This window comes from Lontra canadensis, unplaced genomic scaffold, assembly GCF_010015895.1.
Source record: "Lontra canadensis isolate GAN:19392208 unplaced genomic scaffold, GSC_riverotter_1.0 scaffold19, whole genome shotgun sequence".
Classification (NCBI taxonomy): Eukaryota; Metazoa; Chordata; class Mammalia; order Carnivora; family Mustelidae; genus Lontra; species Lontra canadensis.
Genome location: NW_022631013.1, coordinates 5742407 through 5758145, shown reverse-complemented (window position 1 = coordinate 5758145; position 15739 = coordinate 5742407). Strand labels below are relative to the sequence as shown.

General features: G+C 35.6%; 1 protein-coding gene across 2 annotated transcripts in view; it reads left to right on the top strand.

Moving 5' to 3' along the window:
• Positions 1–15739, top strand: part of LINGO2 (leucine rich repeat and Ig domain containing 2) — a 688323-nt gene that overhangs the window by 166018 nt on the left and 506566 nt on the right. For both annotated transcript variants that reach the window (XM_032860337.1, XM_032860336.1), the window contains exon 2: positions 10332–10417. The gene's annotated coding sequence lies outside the window, so the exon portion shown is untranslated. The remainder of the gene's footprint in view (positions 1–10331; positions 10418–15739) is intronic.

The following is a 15739-nucleotide window of genomic DNA, read 5'->3' as shown; positions in this document are numbered from 1 at the left end:
GTCATTGCCCTTAATAGGAAAATTCTAAAACCTTACAAAAGGGATTCTACGTCTCTGTTCCAACTCCTCAGGGAATGAGTATAGATTCTGTCTCCTGCCCATAGGTTATTATTTTATATCATTCTTTTTATTTTTTTAAATTCTATTTAGTGTTTTTTCCTTGGAAATTGGGATTGTATTTCCTGAGTTAAGGAGAATCAGTTCAAGATGTTTTTATGACATTAAAAGAGTATTTGGTTGGAGACTTGTTATCACCAGTACACTGCTAAATGTAAAAGGAGAAAATCGTTCATGTGCATGGAGAAATACACTTTGAAAACAGAAATGTAAGCAACAGGAAGCAGTACACACACACACACACGCACGCACACATGAGCAGACACACATGCCTATATGTATATGTATTTTCCTTTGGCGGGGGCAGGGGAGACAGGAAGGGAGTCAGAGGAAATTTCCAGGGATAATTTCTTGATTACAATAAATGTATCTTTTCTCCAAGTGACCCAAAACAACTCTAGTTTTTGTAAGACTCAATTACTCTGTAAATATTTACTGAGCACTGGTTACTTTGCATCCGCCATTTGGGACACACTAATTGCCAGACACTCTGGTTCCATTAATGGGTCTATATTTACTTCACTTGAGTGTAAGGAATTGGTGTACAGAATCTTTTACTTGTCACCACTGTGCCTGTTTTCTTCAAGAAAATGATTGGACACAACAACAACCAGCACTTCTCTCAAGCAGGTTGTTGGAAAAGGTTAGCAGCAGGACCCAACATTTCAGTTCTGTGGGATTCCTACTCAGACATCAGAAAGATATCCTTAACCCTGCTCAACCCTATTAAATTGATATCTTTCCAGACAAACTGGAAGTGATTCTGAAGCTTCATGCCTTTATTCCTAACACAAAAGTTAGTCATTAGGAGCTGTGTCCCTTGTCCCCATAATGAAAGCCATGAAGCCTGTGCCATACCAGTTGGTCAGGGTGCCAAGAACAGTAATTAGGCAGTAGCAGAACTTTCAGAATTGCTACCTCCAAAGGTAGTTGAGAGCAAGTTTATTTATTTTTTCAAACATATGTATCTCTGAATATATATGTCAGACCTCAAAAGTAGATACCAGGTCCCCTCTTGTTCTCAAGTCTCCTAACATTTATACTTAAAATGCTGCACAGGCCCCATGGGAGTAGCACAACCTCCTGGCTGCTTGTTGTACAGTTTTAGCTAAACAGGGTAGGATGCTGTGTTTACAAGGGACTGCTGAAATCCTGTGTTGAGGTTGGGATTCTCATCCAGTGATTACATGTTTCAGGGTTGTTGCATGCAGCCACTGTGTAGTTTCCAGAACAACAGAGAGCTCTTTAAATACTTGATCACTCTGGCAAGAATGCAAATCCTCCTTCTCCCAGGGAGAAAATCCTACAATATCAAAATCCTACATCATCAACTGCCCTGAGTATTTCCTTCATGAGTATTTTCCATCTTATTAGATCATGGTGATCTTTCTTCCTGTGAATTCCATTATCATCTATTGTTATCAACATCTGACACTCATAATTTTACACTTGTATGTTTATACTTATATTTTACATTAAAATAGAGACTGGTGTCTCCCCAAATAGAGTGTAAGTTCTTCAAGGGAAAGAGCTGCAATTCTTTTCCTTCGTAGCCATATTGCCAAGCACTGTGCTTTTCTCATAGAATGCTCAAAAGTAAGTTGTTGGGTAAACCAATAGAGAAGTGAATAGGAAGACTGTGGGATCTATTGAACTGTTGTCTCAGATTTTACTGAAGATATAAAGCCATTTAAATCTGGGCTAAATTATAATCAGAGACAGGATTCCTGACTAAGTTTTGAAACATTGAAATCTTGGGGTGCTGGAGTGGCTCGGTCTCTAAGTGGCTGCCTTCAGCTCAGGTCATGATCCCAGTGTCCTGGGATGGAGCCTGCATGGGCTTCTTGCTCAGCAGGAAGCCTGCTTCTCCCTCTCCCACTCCCTCTGCTTGTTTTCCCTCTCTTGCTGTGTCTCCATCAAATAAATAAAATCTTAAAAAAAAAAAATAAACATTGAAATCTCTTACCAGGTTAAATATAGTTTACATCTTAGAGATCTAGGCAGAACTTTCATATACCAATTATATTAGGATTCTGTAGAGAAACAGAACCAATAGCAAATTAAATATATATATATATATATGTTATTATCGGTAATATATAACATTATCTATAATATTACATATATATGAAAATATTTATTCTAAGGAACTGGTTCACATATTTATGGAAGCTATGGAGCCTTGAAGTACCAAGATCTGCTTTCTGCAAGCTGGACTCCAAGGAAAGCCAGTGGTATAATTTGGTCAGGTCTTAAAGGCCTAAGGACCAGGAACACCTAGGGCAGGAAGAGACCAATGATGTTTTATCTCAAGCAACTAGGCAGGAAGGGTTGAATTCTTCCTTCCTCCAACTTTTTGTTCTGATCAGGCCCTCAACAGATTGGATGATACCCACCCATACTGGGGAGTGTGAACTGCTTTACTAGTTCCACCAGTTCAAATGCTAATTTCAAAAGAAATGCCCTCACAGAGACACCCAGAAATAATATTTGCCACATATCTGGGCACCTCTTGATCTAATCAAATCAACACATATAGTCACCATCACAGTAATGAAGCAACTGAAAAGCACAGATGTTGGTGACTTGTCCACAGTTAGTCAGCTGGTGCAAGGGAAAGTCATGACCCAGGTCCATCCTCTGATTGATGTTTTTTCCATCCCTCATGGAGAGGTCAATATTTTGGAGATTGAACAAATAATGCAGACAACTGACTCAAGGCCTGCCTGTGGGTTGCCGACTAGAGACCATGTTCTCTCAGATACCACTCTGTAACAACACTAAGCTTAGTGTTGAATTTTTGATCCATTAATATTCTCGTGGTTAGTTCTCTCTCTGTCCAATTTTGAGAAGTGGAGATTTTATTTAAGTTTAGACCTCATTATTCTTCACAAACCAGAGAAATTTAGTGTTATTTTCAGGGTGTTCCATTCTGCTAGAAGCCTCAGAAATGTCATAGGATGTTCAATATATCTTAAAAGGAGACATTGACAAATTGAAGTGCATCCAAAAGAAGGTGACCAGAATAGTGAGACGTCTGGGAATGTGTCATGTGAGGAATATGTCTGTCATTTTGTGTTCAAGTGTGGTGATGTTGAGTCTGAAAGATGCTCCCCATCCCTGCAGGGCAATGATAACTTCCTTCAATTATTTGAAGATCTGCCATGTGAAACTAGGATTCTATATTTTCTGAAGAGTTCAAGAGTGTAAAACTTGAGCCAGCGTGTGACAGGTACAAGAAGGCTGACTTCTGTTGTATATACACATATAAATTAGTTGGAGTTGTTGCTTTAGGCTCCTTTGTGGATGCCAATGGAGCTGCACTGTGGGTCCTTTGTGAGCAAAAGCCTGTATCTCCATACTGATTAGGAGGTAGTGTTGGTGGTCTGTCACTTATGACTTGAAGATTGTGTGATTATTTGTCACTGAGCTATCCCCAAATTGATCACAGTCAAACTTAACTGGCAATTCTCACTCACCTCACTCAGGTGAAGAGCATTTTAGAAAAGGTCATGCTATTCGAAGCTAGAGTTGATGCTGGAAACCCTGGTTAATTGCTCTTGCTGTAGGTAGAGCACAGCTTGAGGTCATTCCCTTCCTCTCCACCTAACTTACCAGAATCTGGAGCTTTTCCCTACGGCGATGAAACAATATAGCTCTTTAGGAGGCTGTCTGCATTGATCTGTAGGAGGGAAGTAGAACATATTTAAAATAAATCCTTGTACCCCCAATCTTTTTAAGTTAACAGTAGATATTCAGGATGGCTTATATGAAACAAGTGTAATTTAATGAACTACACCTTTGAAAGTGTTACAAGATGAATCAAACCATAAAATGTGTCAGAGGTTTTAAAATAAATAAAGTAAGTCATGTTTCAGTGTATTTGAAATAATGTTCACAGCAAGGCAACAGACATAAAATGAATATTCTTCCACTTCTCACCTTGATTAGAATAGAAAGTACATATTTAACAGTTATTTTGAGTCTTAAATGTGACTCAAACTACCAATCTAGTTATAGTTTGTCTTTTATCTTTTTTTTTAAATGTCACTAAAACAGCAGTCAAGGCTTATATTTAGGTTTAATACATATTTCATTGAACATGCAAGTTCCATGATGGAACTCATTTTATTAGACCCTGTACTCAATACAAAACATCAGTTGCAGAGGGTCATATCACATCTTTCTAGCTGTCACACCAATATCTTGCTGAGTGCAGGCTGCAGTGTCTCAGGTTTTTTGTTTATACTGGTACTCATTTAGTTTAATCCAAGAGCTATTTCCAAAATGCCTGCAGTACACACAAAAAACAATCAACAGATAGTCCGTTGCTTTGGAGATGGGAATAGCAGCGAGATTCTCCATGGTAGTAGAGATCGAGGCACACAATGATAATCAATTTAATGAGAAACAGTCTTAATTCTAAGAAAAGTTATTTTATACTAAATTAATTTGCCTGTCCTACACTTGTATAACTAAAATGATATGGGGATGCTCTGCAGCTCTTAGGTTTTAAAATACAAAACCAATATCTGAAGCTGGTTAATTCTTCTTACCTAATGTGTCTGCAGTTATGGAACTACCTACCACCAGATGACAGAACTATCTTAGGGTAGAGCAGCACCAGTGAGGTCAGAATCTTAAAGTACTACTTCTACACAACTTATGTAACCTACAGGGAGCCTGTGCTCTCAGTCTACCACTTCACTACCTTTCCAGGAAAAAAAGGGGGGGTGGGCAGGGAAGGAGTCCCCCTTCTTCCTCCATTCCACAGTTGGCATGCACCATGTATTGAGCCGGAAAAAGCAACTGTGAAGATGAACCAAAGAATGGTTCTGGTCCACTAAGAGCTTATAAATGAATGAGAGAAATAGTTGGAACATGAGTAGGTAGATTAAAGACAGAGGAAGTCTTTGAGCCCAGGCTAAGGAATTAGAATTAGGGCTCCCTTCTTCTCCCTCTACCCCCTTATTTTATAGGGAATGGGTCGCCTTAGAAACATTATGAAGAAGGATTGACAGGATTCTAGCTTTGATTTGGAGAATTTAATTCAGTGAAATCAGTGAAGGACTTACAGGAAAAGGAGGCAAGACTATTGCTGGCAGATGACTCAGTTCAAAGTCTGTTATAGTAGTGAGCTAAGAAAAAGGTAGGAGTCATAGGTATGGGGAGGGAACAACACCCTTTCTTTTTCAGGAAAGCCCATCTATACTCTTTGTATCATTGATTATAGAAGAATCAAGGTCTGAAATAAGTGGATACCAATATATATATATACAGTTAAGATAATGTAAGAAAATTGATTAGAAAGCATGGAAGCATTTTAGAAAGAGATTGAATAAGAAAGAGGCTGAAGTCTAAGAAGCCAGTTAGGAAGTGATCAGTAAGATGATAACACAGGGAGATTAAATTTGTTGGATTCTTTAGTCTAACAATCCTTTCCCCCTCAGTATTGAACCATCCTCCCTCCCCCCACCCACATTTCTATATACAACTTATTTTTCTCTTAACTCCTATCTGAAATTTATCTAAACTGTTGTCATTTTTATCCCCACACTTGGGTCTTCCACAAGGAACTTCCCCATCTGTTTTTGAAAAGAATAAACTTCGCTGAATAATTGTTTTGGAAACATTCTTTAAGTTGCTTTATATTGTGGACCCACGTAAGTGTTTCTTGACAACATAGTGGTTAAAGATAGCATTTGAAAATACAGTCTAAGGAAATGCTAAGTTGGCTTTCAGGAGTATGAAGAAAATACAAACTGCACAGTTCTTGTTAAACTTCTCTTAGAATGGAGCCATATTAACCTAATGGGAAGAGACTATACTTTTCCTATGTTGTGAAAATTTTTTTGATTTTTTTACTGAGTCTGAGTGAAACCATTATTAAACAACAACGATAATATCAGCTCTTTGGAAATTTCATTGAACCCCATTTGAAATCATTTCAGAACAAACATAATTTACCAAACTAGATAAGAGTAATTTAGTATGGGCTTTGAGATGCTATTTTGACCATGCCCCTATTAAGTTTTCCTCAAAATGTATTAAGAATCTTTATTCAAAAAAATCCCCTTATATTCATATGCATATGTGTGTATTTATATATACATAAAATGATTCCAATAGTTGAGATATGCTTCAGTAATGGTACTCTTAATGGGAGAAATGATGAATGTATGTACAACCAATGGTGACTGTTTTGTTAATGGGATTTGGAGAAATGCTCATGGAATATATTGCTATTTGGAAATTTGGCTAAAAATGTCAGAGGCAAGCATATCTTTGTTTCATGAGTCTGCCATTCTTATAAATTTTCTAAAAAAAATTTATACCTAAAATCTTATTAGCCAGTAACAAAAAGCCAATGTTTAACTTATTTTGTCATGTATTATTAAAGTCAAGGGAGTCTGTACTAGGTGACATCAAGATATACATTTATTTTCAAAGCAAGGAAAATCTTTATTTGGAATTACTGATAAATTACAAACAAGAACAGAAGTATGTACAATTTTCTAACTGCTTATTTAGTATTATTGATCTCATAATAATGGCACTTTTTTGAAAAAGGAGATTGTACACTAAAAAAAGTTATTAGTTATAGTTCTAATAACATTTTTGTAAGTGGAAAACACACATACACACATGAACCATGAATTAGTCAAATACTATTTTAAAATCGCCAGGAACTGCTACCTATTATCTGAATTCTTAGTACTTGAAGTGTGGGCACTGGATCAGCACCATCAGCATAACAAGCTGTGATAAATACAGACACTTGACTCTTGCCCTAAACTTGTTCAATCAAAAATCTGCAGTTTGACGTAGTGATCCGAAGGGGGCACGTGCACCCGAATGTTTATAGCAGCAATGTCCACAATAGCCAAACTATGGAAAGAACCTAGATGTCCATCAATAGATGAATGGATAAAGAAGATGTGATATATATATACATACACACACACACACACACACACACACACATATACATACAATGGAATACTATGCAGCCATCAAAATAAATGAAATCTTGCCATTTGCGACGATGTGGATGGAACTAGAGGGTATTATGCTTAGCAAAATAAGTCAATTGGAGAAAGACAACTATCATATGATCTCCCTGATATGAGGAAGTGGAGATGCAATGTGTGGGGTTTGAGGGGTAGGAAAAGAATAAATGGGACAAGATGGGATTGGGAGGGAGACAAACCATAAGAGACTCTTAATGTCACAAAACAAACTGAGGGGGGTGGGGGGGAAGTGGTGGAGAGAGGGTGGTGGGGTTATGGACATTGGGGAGGGTATGTGCTATGGTAAGTCCTGTGAAGTGTGTAAACCTAGTGATTCACAGACCTGTACCCCTGGGGCTAATATTACATTATATGTTTATTAAAAAAATAAAAAAAATTTTAAAAATGCAGTTTGATTAATGTGCATATAAATATCACTCATATATCTTTCAGTTGGAGAAGAAATGTTTTAAACCAAATCAAAACAAGATGGAGGAAATAAATAAAATTTAGTGGGGTTGCACATATTCTAGTGGAATGACTCAGATAGGTAAAAAGTAAAAAGTGTTGCTAGTTAAAACTAATCAAATTTTTATATGTCACTGTTGTGTGTTAGTAAAACCAAAGCGAATGTCCTCTAATAATACTGCTGCCTCAGTGGTACAAGCTTGCATTAGTGTTTTTGACAAAGACTGGTTTCCCTTTTAGCATGTTGTTGGTCAGAGCTACAGATAGGACACAAGTGATTGAAGGAATTTTAAATATTTCATCCTGGCCTGTGCGTACTCACAAAATTCCTGCTCAAATCCAAAATTAATAGTACATGTGTATCAGCTTTTGTGTAGTGGATCCTGGGAGTATTACAGTGAGGACTCCTTTAGAAAATGATGTAAAGTAATGCATATAATTATAGTCTTTACTTCTTGTTAAGGAAAAACATAAATAAATAAATCTGTTTTATTTTTTTAGTGGGAGTTGTTTTAATATCTCAAAAGGAAGGCGCACATGTGGGAATATGAAAAAAATGATTCTTTTATGATTTTCTATTTACTAGTTCTTTAAAGGCAAGATTCTTTTGTCTTCCTTTCAGGAATGAATAAAAACAAGAATAATTAGTTAGAATATATTTTAACATGTATCCGTTCATCCATACATTCATTAAGCAGGAATTTTTAAGTAGAGGCTGTAATCCTGTCCATATGGATTCCACATTCCAGTGAGGAAAGGAGATTATAGAAAAACAAATTAAAAATACGATTATAGGTTGTGATAGGAGGGGAATATGTTGGGATTTCAGGAAAAACCTCTGAGAAAGTGACTTGAACTGAGACCCTAAGATATAAAAAGGATCCAACTGCAGAGCATTCCAGGTTTGATTTCCTGAAAAGCAAAGTCCTTTGGTGTTTGAGACCAGGATTTATTATGAGAAGAGCATGTAGAAACCCAATAAAAATGAGAGGAAAAACTGTATAGTATCTGAAAGGTAGACTGTAGCCTGCTCATGTCAGAGTTTGTAGGCCATGATAAGATAATTGGATTTTATTCCAAGTACAATACAAAGCTACTTAGAATTTTAAGCAGGGTAGTAAAATTGTGATTTGTGCTATATAGTCTACCCTGGCTGGAGTATGAGCAGTAGATTTTAGACGAGGTCATGAGCAGAATCAGTGAGAATAGGTAGAAGGCTTTGCACAATTTTAGGTGATCAATTATGGTGGCTTCATCTGGTGAGAGGAGAGAGCTGTATGGATTCTAGCTATATTTAATGTACATAATTACCATGGAAAAGGAAGTTAATTAAAAAAGATCTTCACATTTCTGACTTGAGTACAAAGCATATGTGTTAATTTCCTATGAAGTAGGGACTACCTGGGAAGGCATGGGAGGAAATTTAAGAATTCAATATCAGAGTAAGTTTAAAAGGTAGTAGATACCTTGGAGATTAAGACGGTGGGCTCTGGGGAAGGTTCAAATCCTACACTAAGTGGTTAATAGCAGTGGATCTTGAGTAATTTACTTGAGCTATGCCTCTGTTTTCTCAACTTTAAGAAGAGGGAGGTTAATAATCCCTACCTTACAGTGTTTTTGTAAATATTAGATAATTCCTGTAAAATGGTAAAAACAGTTAAAAGCAACAAAATAATAATTATCAGCATTATGAGGGCTTACACAAGGAGTAATGTCAAGTAGAAAAGCTGGCATACAAGTTTGAGGTTTGAAGGAACATGACTGACATTCCAGTTCTTTTAAGAAAGCGTTACTATCAAATTAACATGTTGTACTCCTTCAATTTATACAATGTTACATGTCAAGTATATTTCAGTTAAGGAAGGTGGAAAAAAAAGAAAGCTTTTCACCTCATTATACTTACTTAGAGTTAATAAAAACTGTCCTATGATAGCTTTTACTTTGTTGTTTTTGGGGGGTTTGTTTGTTTGTTTTTTGGTCAACTTACCTTTCTCCTTTAACCTTTTCTCTTTCCGTGGGTTGTGCAGGAAAGCTGACACAGAGCTGGAAAAGTAGCAGAGAAAGAGTCATCAAGACAATGGAAAATTCAGATTCTAATTCAAAGAGAACATTTCATTTTACTTTTTCATCTTTACAACTATTCCAAAAGTAGATTTTAGCTTTTAATTGATTGTATTGAAATTTTCTGCATAAATAGACCATAACTATTTTTGATAACAGATTATCAGATTCATCCAGTGATTAACTACTGAAACCACAAGGGATAATCTGGGATTTGCATGTTGACTTCATTGTCAAATTAACCTTTGAAATGGCAAGTTGATTGATTGACACGGCAAAAATACTTTCTCTTTCAGGTCTACATTATGACAAATTATAACAAAATACCATTTTTACTTCTGGAGTGGAAGGTTGATTTCTTTAGCTATATAAATGTATTTGAACATGAGTTTGATCTATTTATCTATTTAATAAAAAAAGAAAGGAATTTAATGAATGCCTGAATGGTAGATATTTTGTCATGTTCTGAGAATTCTAATAAACACGACAGTGTACCTTTTTCAAGATGCAAAACCCCAAATATGTGAAGTGGCTTAGTCCCTTTTGTTTCTTTAAAAGCTTTTTAAAGTAGGTGCTATGTAAATTTGAATTATTGTTGTGGTCATTAATATATGGAGATCCTTCTAGAAGCAAGTATCCTTTTTTAACATCTTTTCTTCATTTATTTTTTGGTAGCCTCAAACCGGAGTCATGTAAAGAGGCTCAGAGACGAACACGAAAAGTGGCCACCATCAGCATGAGGAGCCCAGCAAGTCAGCCTGGTGAGTGGGAAAAGTGATGCGTGGTTATCTTTTTCATGTGTCATTAAATCTGCTGAGATTGCTTTTTATGCAAAAAGTCCTCATAGTTTACAAACAAAAATGAGAGTGTCTAAAAAGAGAATGTCTATGACATTGATTCTCATTACCTCAAAGACCCTAGGGAGATGGTTTTTGGCAGGAATAGTCACAGCATTTTGTTATAAACAGACGTAGTATGACAGTTGCTATGTGACCTTGTGAAAGTTGCTTAATTCTTTGAGTCTTAGCTTCCTTTTTTGAAAATGGAGATGATGGGGGCGCCTGGGTGGCTCAGTTGGTTGAGCATCAGACTCTTGGTTTCTGCTTAGGTCATGCTCTAAGGGGTCTGAAGATCAAGCCCTGTGTCAGGGTTCTGCTCTGGGCATGGAGTCTCCTTAAGATTCTCTCTTGCCCTCTACCTCTCCCCGCCCCCCCCACTGCTTGCACAGGTACAAGCTCGCTCGCGCGCTCTCTCTCTCTCTCTCTCTCAAAAAAAAAAAAAAAAAAAAAAGGCAAGGGGGAGAGGCAAGAAAATGGAGATTATGGTAGTTATCTTGTTATGTTTTCCTAAGAACTAAGTAAGAAACTGTGTATAAACAATCAGTGTCTTTAGCATAGGGAAAGCGGTTAAAGTTTTAAGACTAATGTTTACTGAATATTTCCACACGCCAAGTACTAAATGCTGACTACTGCATTGTTTTATTGAATACTCAAAATGCTAAAGGGTAGAAGGTATTATTGTTCTCATTTAACAGATGAAGAAACTGTACTATTGAAAAATTATGTGACTTGTCCTTAAATCACAAATTGCTCTGATAGTTGAGTATAGTCCTGTCTGATGCCAAAGTTTCTGTACTTGTATTCTTTCAGAAAGTCAAGAATCATTTCTTGGGTAGCTAACAAATGCCAAGCTTCTCTTAGCTGAGATGCCATGCTATTTCCCGAATGATAATTGCTTAGAATATAATAACAATATATTCATTAGATGCTTTATAATTTACAAATAATATATGAGTAAATAATTTTGTTTACTATTGATATACCCTATATGGAAGACAACATGGGGATCATTATGTGTATTTTACAGATGGAAAAATTGAGGTCTCAAGAAGTTAATTGGCTCACTGGGTGTCTTACAGGCTCTGTGATCTTCAGAATCCATGGGTTAAGGGTCATGTTTTTGGTGTGTGTTTTTTTAAGTTTTTATCTAAATTCCAGTTAGTTAATCTAGAATGTATATTTGCTTCAGGGGTAGAATATAGTGATTCAACATTTGCATACAATACTGTATGCGGTACCCATTACAGCAAGTGCACTCCTTAATCTTCAACACCAATTCAACCTATCCCCCTACCTACCTTCCCTCTGGTAACCGTCAGCTTGTTCTCTATAATTAAGAGTATGTTTCTTGGTTTGCCTTTCTCTCTCTTTTTTTCCTTTGTTTATTTGTTTTGTTTCTTAAATTTTACATGTGAGTAAAATCATATGGTATTTGTCTTTCTCTGGCTTATTTCACTTAATATAAGACTCTCTAGCTCCATGTATGTCATTCCAAATGGGAGGATTTCATTCTTTTTTTATGGCTGAGTAATATCATATATACCATATCTTTATCCATTCTTCATGGTATTCTTGATGGCTGTGTGGGCTATTTATATAATTTGACTATTATAGATAATGCTGCTATAAACTTTGGGATGCATGTATCCCTTCATCCATTCGAATCCATTGCAGACTGAATGTTTTTGCAAACATTAATTACCAGAGAAATAAAATGATTAAAAGGCAGACACAGAATACATAGATCCACTTATTTATTAGTTGTCATTATTCTGCAGACTTAAAATTATAAAATGGCTATGAAATGTTTTAGTGCTTTCTCTCTGTAATCCAATTCCATACTCCTCCTGGTGTAGACCAGCTAACATTTGCAGATTAACACTAACCTGTAGACCAGACAGTAAGCCTTACAGCACGGGTAGAGCTACTATGAGGCAAACATCATGTTCAGTCCCAGACCTTTGTTCTTCAAATCTAGGTCTTTTCATGTTACTCCACAAGACCTCAACATACAGCAAGAAAACTGTGTTGTGGTCTAAGGTATGAGAAAATCAAATTCCCAACTGTTCAAATGAAATAGATGCAAGAAAACTGACAATGACAAAATAACTTTAAAGAGTTATAGGAAACAGTCAACATGAAAAAAAAAAAGTGGAAAACAATTAGAAAAGTTTATAGGAATGATTTCTTTTAAATTTACTTATCAGAAACAAGACTAAAATTTTTGATATGTGACATATTGTTAAAAGACTTTCTCAAATTTGAGGCTTTTTCCTCTTTTCCTTTTTATTTATTTTTGGAAAAGAAAAGTTAGGTTGTATTTAGAAGACTGGGCCTTATCAGTTCCCAAGCAGCATATAGACCTTGTATAATTCTAAGAGATAAAAGTGGAACTTGGCAAGCTATGAAATGAAAATGAACTCATCTCACCGCTATATTGAAGGGGCCTGAAAATAAATGTTACTTGTTCATTTCAAAAACTACTAAAGAAAATTGCAGCACTTTTGGTACACAGTAAGATTCATATTGCGTCAGCAATGAAAATTTACTTTGTAAGATGGTTTTGTGGCTTTCTCAGTTTTACTGAAATGGATCCAAATATTTACATGTGCTATTTTATTAATAAGTATTTTGCCATCTGTGTCAAAGTGGTATTGCACAGATGTTCAGGAATAACTTTGGTTGTGAGTAAATATTAGAGGAAGATTGAATTTTTCTTCAAATGATGCTGATGGAATTTTTTTTTTGTCATAGTTTAAGATACCAGAAATAGTTGTTGTTTTAATGTTCTACCAACTTAACTGCACTTGATGAAGCTTAAAATGGCAATAAGGGCATGGAGAAGGGTGGAAATTTATGACAACATTCAAAATTGGGACTTTCAGCCAATCTTCTATTATCTTCTGGGGAGATTCCCCATCACTAAATAAAAATTCACAATCTGAAGTAGAGCAAAACCATGGCTTTAAATAATATAGACAGATTCTGAGCCCTTCACTTACTTTCAACTCCCTGACTCAGAGATTCAAGAATTGTGTCACTGAGAAAGTTAAGTAGTCATACCTGCACACTCCTCTTTAGCCAGTGCCTAAATCCATTCAAGAATTATCCCTCCTGCTCCCTCTGAAAAGGGCAGAGAAGAAAGAAGGACTTAGAGAAGTGTATTGCATCCAAGCAGAAAGTTAGGTAGTCCCAATAGACATTATATGTGTGGTAATAATATGACCAGAGACAGTAGTACTGCATGTGTGTGTGTTTCTTTAATACTTATTAGATCAGGATCAGAAGAACAATAGTTGGGAGAGAAGAGTCTCCATGAACGTTTTAGCAGAAGTGAATTATGTTAGTTCTTGCTACTTATTAGAATTTAGGCCTGAGGTTGTTCGCAGTCTACTTTTAAACAGTGAGGCGCAGATGCTTTCTGCTAAAAACCAGGTTGTCTGTAGGATCGAGAGCTAAGAGTCATTCTTATGTTATATTTGTTGAGAACACTACCCTTCAATAGATTTTTATCACACTTTCTAATCAGTAACAAGCAGTAACAGCAATAACAAAGCCAAACATGGTTTAGATGTTTCATTGACACAGGACATGAAAGCCTCAGAGGTAAAGCAAATGTAGGAAAATGAATTAATACAGAAACAAGAAAATTACTTTAGGAAAACTTTTGTCATTCTTACAAATGCATTGATTGACTTAGAAATAGAAGCCATAGGAATTGAAAAAGTTGAAATGCAAAGGACTGAAAAGAAACAGAAAATGTAACAGAAGAAGTAAATCTGCCTTTGGAGGCAAAAAATAGTGTCATCAGATTTGTAGAAAGCAAACTGAAGAAGTAGTCCTAGAATGCAGAGAACCAAGACAAATGAGAAAATGATGAGAGAAAAAAATGACCAACATGGAAAAGAAAAATCAAGCATGCAGATGGTTATTTGTGAACAAAGAGAAAAAAGAATAAATAGAAGCAAAGCAATTATTAAAGAATCACTAGGGAGAAAAATCTTGCCTAAGAAAGAGATAGGAAGGGTTTCTACAACTCTAGATTTCATTTACTAACATGTGAGGTTTTTTTCATATTGTACCAGAATTTTCTGTTTAAAAATTAGGAAAATCCAACAGTAAACAGACAAAGATTATTTTGAATCTGATGGTTTTGGGGGTTTGTTTGCTTGATTGTTGTTTAGTGTTTCGTGCTTCTAGATTATAGATGCTTGTCCTATTTAGTCTTCCTTGTTTTCCTTAAACAATTTTGATAATTTGTGTTATCCTAGAAAAACTATCAATATGGAGTAATTGTTCATGAATGAACATATGTTTAGAAAAAAAAAAAAGACTCAGTGTCAGTGCACCAGTAGAATAATTAAGTGGTTTTAATTTTTTCTCTAAGTCTCTTCTTTTTTTTTTTGACATAAAAAATAATCATATGTCATTGATCAATTAAAGCTTTTATTGAAATATACTTAAAACAGTACACAAATAATAGGTGAACAACTCAATAAATTGTTACAAAGCCCAGAAATATGTGTCATAACCCCTCAAATTAGGAAATAAAATATAACCAACAAAATTAAAGGTGCACTTTTTTCTTTCTAATCAGAAATCCCAATCATCTATAAGGTAAGCACTTTCCTGAATTTTAATACTGTACATTATTTTACATTTTTTGAGTTTTATGCAAATGGACTGATAGAGTTTGTACTTGTGTGGCTTGTTGATCTCAATATTATCTATGTGAGATTTCTATGTACAGGAGTAATTTAATTTTCAAAGTATATACTATTCTACTGTGGCTGGTTTGTGGTGCTTCCAGCCTTATACATGTCTTTTGGGGCATATATGTCCACATTTCTGTTGGATGTATGATTATTTATGTGTGATTTATATGTTAATTTTTAGTAGATAACTGATCATTTTCTGAACTTGTATACTAATTTATATTCCCACCAGCAGAGGATATGAATCCTTACCAACACTTAGTAATTATCAGGGATTTTTATTTTAGCCATTCTGGTGGGTGTGCTGTGGTATCCCATTGTGGTTTTAATTGACATTTATTTCCATAATGACTGATAATTGTGGTGTTGCTACCCCAGATCAACAATTCCCTTGGTACTCCCAAATTAAAAGGCAAATGGGGATTTAGAGGAGTAATTCAGAAAGATGATAGTTTTATCTACCTCGACTGAATGAAGATTTGATCTGAAGAGAACTAAAATTCCCCTTTACCTAGGAAAAAAATTTTAA